Genomic DNA, 7,731 nt, shown 5'->3' on the forward strand with positions numbered 1-7,731 from the left:
ATATTGATACATGGAGGTAGATTGCCCCATCTTCCTTCTGAGGAGTGGCTGGTGGGTTTGAACCACCAGCCTTCTGGTTCTCAATCAAATGCCTTAGGCACTACACCACCAGAGCTCCCTTTTTTTCTTTTTTGGTAAGCTGGGCATATGAAAAATGGTTCTTGTAAATGTTACAACTAACTACAGGGATATTTTATACAAAATAATATTTTATATTTTATAAAAATATTAAATTTCTGCCCAAACACTGCACAGAAATTTTATAGACATTCTTTGTAGCGTCACCTCCTCTGACGGTGTCACCCGGTGGCCCCCGGTGACACCACTGATATTCAGTCACAGTTGCATGAAGAGGTTGGAACGCGGTGCCCTCTTATATCTTTCATCGCTAAATTTACTTCCTGGCTTTCATCTGGGAGACTGAGGAAACCTGAGTTCACACCCGGAATACCACTCCGCGTGTCTCCTGTTTCCTATCATGACCTGTGGGACCTTGGGCCAACCAGCAAGAGATGAATGGCCGGATTCTTCAGTAGGTTCTTGGTCTCTTTTCAGAGTCTTTATGAACAGTTTCCCAATTCCTCACTCGTAAACTCGGTGCTGCTCTCCCTGAGGTAATTCCCTCAGCTTTAAAGTTCAGGCCACATCAAGTGTCTGAATCACTTATTGTTTCTAAGGACCAAAAATACCCCCCAAAAAACCAAACTCACTGCCATGGAGTCAATTCCAATTCACAGTGACCCCCATTGGGTTTCCAAGCCTGTAAATCTTTACAGAAGCAGACTGCCTCATCTTTCTTCCATGGAGCTGCTCGTGGGTTTGAACTGCTGACTTTATGGTTAACAGCCAAATGCCGTAAGCACTGCATCACAAGAGCTCCTTAAGTACCAAAACCAAATGGAAACCAAACGCACTGCCGTGGAGTCAGACCTGACTCATAGCGACCCCTCCTTGTGTTTCCGAGGGGGTATCTCTACGGAAGTAGATTGCCCAACCTTCCTTCTGAGGAGTGGTTGGTGGATTTGAACTGCCAGCCTTCTGGTTAGCAGTCAAGTGCTTCAGGCACCACGTCACCAGAAGGACCAAAAGTAGAGGGAAAATGGCTGGGTGGCTGTTGACTCTCACCATCGCCCCCTCTGGCCGCTCTGTGACCTAGCCCTCTGTGAATCCTGGTGGACTTGAGGACAAAGCTTGGGTGTGGCTGGTGTCAGCTCTTAGCAGAAGCCAGAATGTTGGGGTGGGGTGGGGTGTCCTGACTGGTCCCTTCTTACTCATTGCTTATCTGTTCTATTCCATGAAAGAAAACAACAGGATGGAAGTTTGCAAAATATTGTGCAAAAGAAGGGTCAGCTTGCATAACAGGAACACATTTGGCTTGAGCTTTATAGAGAATGAAAACAACTTGGAGAATGCACGTCTTTGTGGCTGAAATCCCAGCGGGTTAAATACTTCTTATTTTTTAACTCCTCATAAATAGATTAATAAGCAACATCATGACAAATGGAGAAAAGATTGATGTTGTCAAGGATTTCATTTTACTTGGATTCACAGTGTCCACAAAGGCAGCATTTAAGAAATCAAATGATGTCCTGCACTGGGCAAATCTGCTGCAAAAGACCTCCCTAGAGCATTAAAAAGGAGCTCTGGTGGCGTAGTGCCTAAGGCACTTGACTGCTAACCAGAAGGCTGGCGGTTCAAACCCACCAGCCACTCCTCGGAAGGAAGGTTGGGCAATCCTACTTCCGTAGTGATACTGCCTCGGAAACCCAAGGAGGGGTCGCTATGAGTTGGGGCCAACTCGATGGCAAATAACAACAAGAGCATTAAAAAGCAAAGAGGTCACTTTGAAGACTAAGGTGCGCCTGACCCAAGCCATGTCTCTATCACCTCATCTACATTCAAAGCTGGACACAATGAATAAGGAAGACTGCAGAAGAATTGTTGCTTTGAATTATGATGTTGGCAACGAATATTAAATATACCATGGACTTCCAGAAGAATGAACAAATGTGTCCTGGAAGATGCACCGCCAGAATTCCTTAGAAGAAGTTTTTGTCTTCTGTCCATTGGACGTGTTTTCAGGAGGGACCAGTCCCTGGAGAAGGACATCATGGTTGGCAAAGTAGAGGGTCAGCGTCAAAGGGGAAGACCCTCAACAAGACGGATTGACACAGTGGCTGCAACAATGGGCTCAAACAGCAATGATTGTGTGGACGGTGCAGACCTGGGCTGTGTTCTGTGCTGTTGGACATGGGGTTGCTATGAGTGGGAACCAACTTGAAGGCACCTAACAAAAACATTAGGAGCTCTGGTAGCGTAGTGCCTAAGGCACTTGACTGCTAACCAGAAGGCTGGCGGTTCAAACCCACCAGCCACTCCTCGGAAGGAAGGTTGGGCAATCTACTTCCGTAGTGATACTGCCTCAGAAACCCAAGGAGGGGTCGCTATGAGTCAAGTCAAGTCAATGGCAGTGGGTGTGGTTTGGGCTTTGCTTCTGTAAGACTGACAGCCTCGGAAACCCAAGGAGGGGTCGCTATGAGTCAAGTCAAGTCAATGGCAGTGGGTGTGGTTTGGGCTTTGCTTCTGTAAGACTGACAGCCTCGGAAACCCAAGGAGGGGTCGCTATGAGTCAAGTCAAGTCAATGGCAGTGGGTGTGGTTTGGGCTTTGCTTCTGTAAGACTGACAGCCTCGGAAACCCAAGGAGGGGTCGCTATGAGTCGTGTCCGACTCGATGGCAAATGACAACAACAAAAACATAGTTTCCGGAATCACTGACTGCAGGGAAGAAACCACACCTATTAGGTTCAAGTTGCAAAAGAAACTTGAAAGATACTCTGTTTTTAAATGTAAAAATAGGCAATGGCAGCTTTGTGCATACCAAGACTGTCTACTGGGTGACAGACTGATAATATTTTGGTTAAAATCGTGTTTGTGATTGTTACCATTCAGGTGGATTATTCTAAAGAAATAAAAATTATAAAAAGAAAGAAATTATACACTTTTTGGAAGAAGATAAAAAGAATATATAAACCTTAATGTCCATCAGTGGAGGAATGGATCAACACACTATGGTCCATACTCACGATGGAATACTACGCAGCACTGAAGAACAACAATGAATCTGTGAGACAGCTCATCACGTCGATGAACCTGGAGGCCATTTGTGAATGTTAATCAATCACAAAAGGACAACTATTGTGTGAAGTCACTATTGCAAAAAGTGAAGAAAAGGGTTTCACAAAAAAAGAAGTATTGTTTAATGCTTCCCAGGGATGGGTGGGGAAGGGAGGGTAAATCACTTACTAGAGGGTCGACACATATTTACTTGGATGGAGGAAAATAAAGTAATTCTATAATAATAAATATAAAATAAAAAGAGGAAGAAAATAAAGAAGACACTTAATGTCTAGCCTACAAAAATAAACAAATACAGTAATGGTTGCAAACAGATCAAGAAGAATAAACAAAAACTATTAAAAAAAAAAGATAAGAGATAACAATGACACTCAATGCAACTGCTGTTGAGTTGGATCTGACCCCTCCTTGGGTTTCCAAGGTGGTATCTCTATAGAAGTAGATTGCCCAACCTTCCTTCCAAGGAGTGGTGGTGGGTTTGAACCACCAGCCTTCTGGTTAGCAGTCAAGTGCCTTAGGCACTACGCTACCAGAGCTACTATTTTCACAGAAGCAAAGCCCAAACCACACCCACTGCCATTGACTTGACTTGACTCATAGTGACCCCTCCTTGGATTTCCCAGGCGGGAGTTCTGATAGCATAGTGCCTAAGGCACTTGACTGCTAACCAGAAGGCTGGCGGTTCAAACCCACCAGCCACTCCTCGGAAGGAAGGTTGGGCAATCCTACTTCCGTAGTGATACTGCCTCGGAAACCCAAGGAGGGGTCGCTATGAGTCGGGGCCGACTTGACGGCAAATAACAACAACAACAACATCACTACAGAGGTAGATTGCCCAACCGTCCTTCCAGGAGTGGCTGGTGGGTTTGAACCCCCAGCCTACTGGATAGCAGTCAAGTGCCTTAGGCACTACACTACCAGAGCTCCCACACTTTGATATACTTGGCATATAATAAAGTTAAAACACAAATGATAAGCTGGAAAAACTGCAAGGTTTTGGTAGAAAAAGATTAATACCTTTCATATATAAAGAGCTCTTAAAAACCAATAAGGAAAAGATGAATCTCTATTTTAACAAGAAGTCTAGAAAGGAAATTCACAGTGGAAAAAAATTAAAACAATCAAGGAACATAAACATAAACCTTTCTTGTAATAAAATAAATAAAAATGAAAGCAACAATGAAGTCTCCTTAACCTGATGGGGGGAAATAAATAGAAGGAAAATACCCATCATTGGAGAGGATTTGAGGAATGAGGCTTCCTCACACTGTATTGTTGGGAGTTTAAGGTGGTCCAATGTTTTTAGAGAGCCATTTATTATGTATCAAAATTCTTAAAAAATAGCATAGTATCTGGAATGCATTTTTAAGAAAAAATTCTAAGCACGTACTTGGACAAGTTGCCAAAGACCAATGACGTACGAACTGTAAATGGCAGCAGTTTTTATAGTAGTGAAAAATGAGTAACAGCTTAGGTGGTGGATGTGTGTGCATGACACATGGGTGGTGTAAGCCACCTGAGCTAGCTGATTCCAACTTACAGCAATGCTATAGGACAAAGCAGAACCATCCCATAGAGCTTCCAAGGCTGTCAGGCTGTCAATCTTTGCAGAAGTGACGCCTAAGGCAAATCCACTGCCATGGATTTGATTCTGACTCACAGCGCCCCTAGAGGGCAGAGTGGAACTGCACCACAGGGTTTCCAAGGCTGTCAATCTTCACAGAAGCAAAGCCCAAACCACACCCACTGAGGTGGAGTCGATTCTGACCCACAGCGCCCCTAGAGGACAGAGTGGAACTGCTTTGGTAGCATAGTGGAAGCATTAGGCTGTTTACCAGAAGGTCGGTGATTCAAACACACCAGCTGCTCTGTGGAAGGACGATGGGGCAATCTACTTCCATAAAGATTTACAGCCTCGGAAACCCAGTGGGTGTCCCTATGAGTTGGGATCAACTCAAAGGCAGTGTTTTTGGTTTTGGTTTTGGAATCTTTATGGGACCAGATGCCTCATTTTCCTTCTCCCGTGGAACAACTGGTAAGTTCTAATTGTCAACCTTTTGGTTAGTAGCTCAACGCTTAACCACTGTGCCACAAAAAAACCCACTGCCATTGAGTCCATTCTGACTCACAGTGACCTCCATTAGGTTTCCAGGGTGGTAAATCTTTGCAGAAGTAGATTGCCCCATCTTCCTTCTGTGGAGTGGCTGGTGGGTTCGAACCACCAAACTTTTGGATAACAGTCACTAAGGCACTATGCCACCAGAGTTCCTTACTGTGTCATGAATATGTGTGTGTATATATATATATATATATATATACACACACACACACACACATTTATACACACACATTTATACACACACTGTAAATCTATATTCATAGAAAGGCATCAGTCCCTACTTTCTGTGCTTCACACAAAGCAATTCATTCAACCCTCACCACAACTCTGTGAAGTGGGAATGACCACCAACTCCATTTCTCAAGTGAGGAAACTGAGGCAGGCTGAGAGAAGCTGCAGTCTAAACCCTCACAGCTGGCAAGTGGCAGAGCCCAGATTCTGACAGGAAGTCCAGGGTCTACCTACCTGCCCACCCTCCGCAGTGGACCCCAAGTCCAGCCCACTGCCCGCCCTTCCACAGACAGAGAAGGGGTGAAAGGGCGCACAGGGATCCGCCTGCAGGTGAACTCGGGGTGGGGGGATTGTGGGGAGCGAGAGTTCTGGTACTAATTTAAAGGTTCTTGTTGTTAGGTGGTGGCAAGTTGGCTCCAACACAGCGACCCCGTGGACAACAGAACGAAACACTGCCCGGTCCTGGGCTGGCCTCACAGTCCCTGCTACACCTGAGCCCATCGCTGCAGCCACGGTGTCAATCCATCTCGTTGAGGGCCTTCCCCTCTTTCGTCGACCCTCCACTTTACCAAGCATGACATCCTTCTCCAGGGAATGGTCCTTTCTGACAACATGACCAAAGTCAGTGAGACAAAGTCTGGCCATTCTCGCTTCCAAGGAGCATTCCGGCTGCACTTCCTCCAGGACAGATTTGTTCGTTCTTCTGGCCGACCGTACATTCAGCATTCTTTGCCAGCACCACAACTCAAATGCATCAACTCTTCTGCGGTCTTCCTTATTCGTTGTCCAGCTCCCCCATGCATATAAGGAGATTAGAAACACCATGGCTTGGGACAGGAGTTGCATCTTAGTCTTCAAAGAGACGTCCTTGATCTTTCAACCCTGCAGGTAAAATCCACTGAAACCCGCCCACCCTGGGTGACCCTGCTGGTATCTGAAATCCTGGTGGCACAGTTGCCAGCGTCACAACACCACGCAAGCCACCACAGTGCAACACACAGACAGACCCGTGATGGTTAAAATTAAACACAGAAAGGATTCAATAAGCATTTCCTGATTCTTCCATGCTTAGCACATATCCCTTAGCACAAAGAATTGCAAGTGTTTTGAAAGTTTCATCTTATTAAAAAGGATGAGGAAATTTCAGCCCCTGCCCATAGTTCCTCTGCTCTCGTAACTTACAGGCCACAGTAGGATGAAGCCAGGAACAGCTCAGCGTCCCAACCCCAGGTCTCTGGTAAGCTCTTGATTGTCGAAAGTCACAAAGAGACAAGATGTGATTTTTTTTTTTTTTTTAACTCTGTTTCTTTGGGAACATTCTGTGCCTGTCAGTTTTCCTTCTGGAAGGATTACTGGGCTAGCCTTGCATTCCAAGGCTCTGATGGTGGGGCCAGGAGTCGGGCCTTCCAGCGAGGGGACTCCAATCCCAGGGCTGTCAGCCGCTTTGCCAAGAGACCAAAACCGAACCCAGACTACTGCCATCGAGTGGGGAGCTGTGGTGGCGCAGTGCCTAAGGCACTTGACTGCTAACCAGAAGGCTGGCGGTTCAAACCCACCAGCCACTCCTCAGAAGGAAGGTTGGGCAATCCTACTTCCATAGTGATACTGCCTCGGAAACCCAAGGAGGGGTCGCTATGAGTCGGGTCTGACTTGACGGCACATAACAACAACAACATTACCAAATGAGACCATATCCACAGGGATGGGGTTGAAGATACCAATGTCTGTTGAGGGGCACAATTCAATCCTTAACACCCACTTTGTATAGATGAGGACCAAGCTCATGGCCACAGAGCTAGGAAGGAAAGAGCAGAGTCTTAACACGGTCTGTCCAAGTTCAAAGCCTGTGCTGACCAGTACACAGACGACCCTCTCAGACCAGGACCTGAGACCAGGGGTCACTGTGACTCAGTGCAGATGACGGTCCATTCCCATCTCTGACCACTGTCCAGACGATCCCTCGGACCAGGATCTGAGACCAGGGGTGACGGTGAGTCCTTGTAGATTAAGGCTCCACTTCCCACTACTCCATCCCCCCGAGAAGCCACCAGGGCCAAGGTGTTCAATCAGTGCTTGTGGGATGAATGAGTGAGTGAGTGAATGAATGCATGAGCAGTTGTTGTTGTTGTTGTTAGGTGCCGTCGAGTCATTTCTAACTCATAGCGACCCCACGCACAGCAGAACGAAACACTGCCCGATCCCGCGCCAGCCCCACAATCCCTGCTATACTCGAGCCCATTGTCGC

Source organism: Orycteropus afer, unplaced genomic scaffold (assembly GCF_000298275.1).
Source record: "Orycteropus afer afer isolate SDZICR_OR568_19922 unplaced genomic scaffold, OryAfe1.0 scaffold00902, whole genome shotgun sequence".
Lineage (NCBI taxonomy): Eukaryota > Metazoa > Chordata > Mammalia > Tubulidentata > Orycteropodidae > Orycteropus > Orycteropus afer.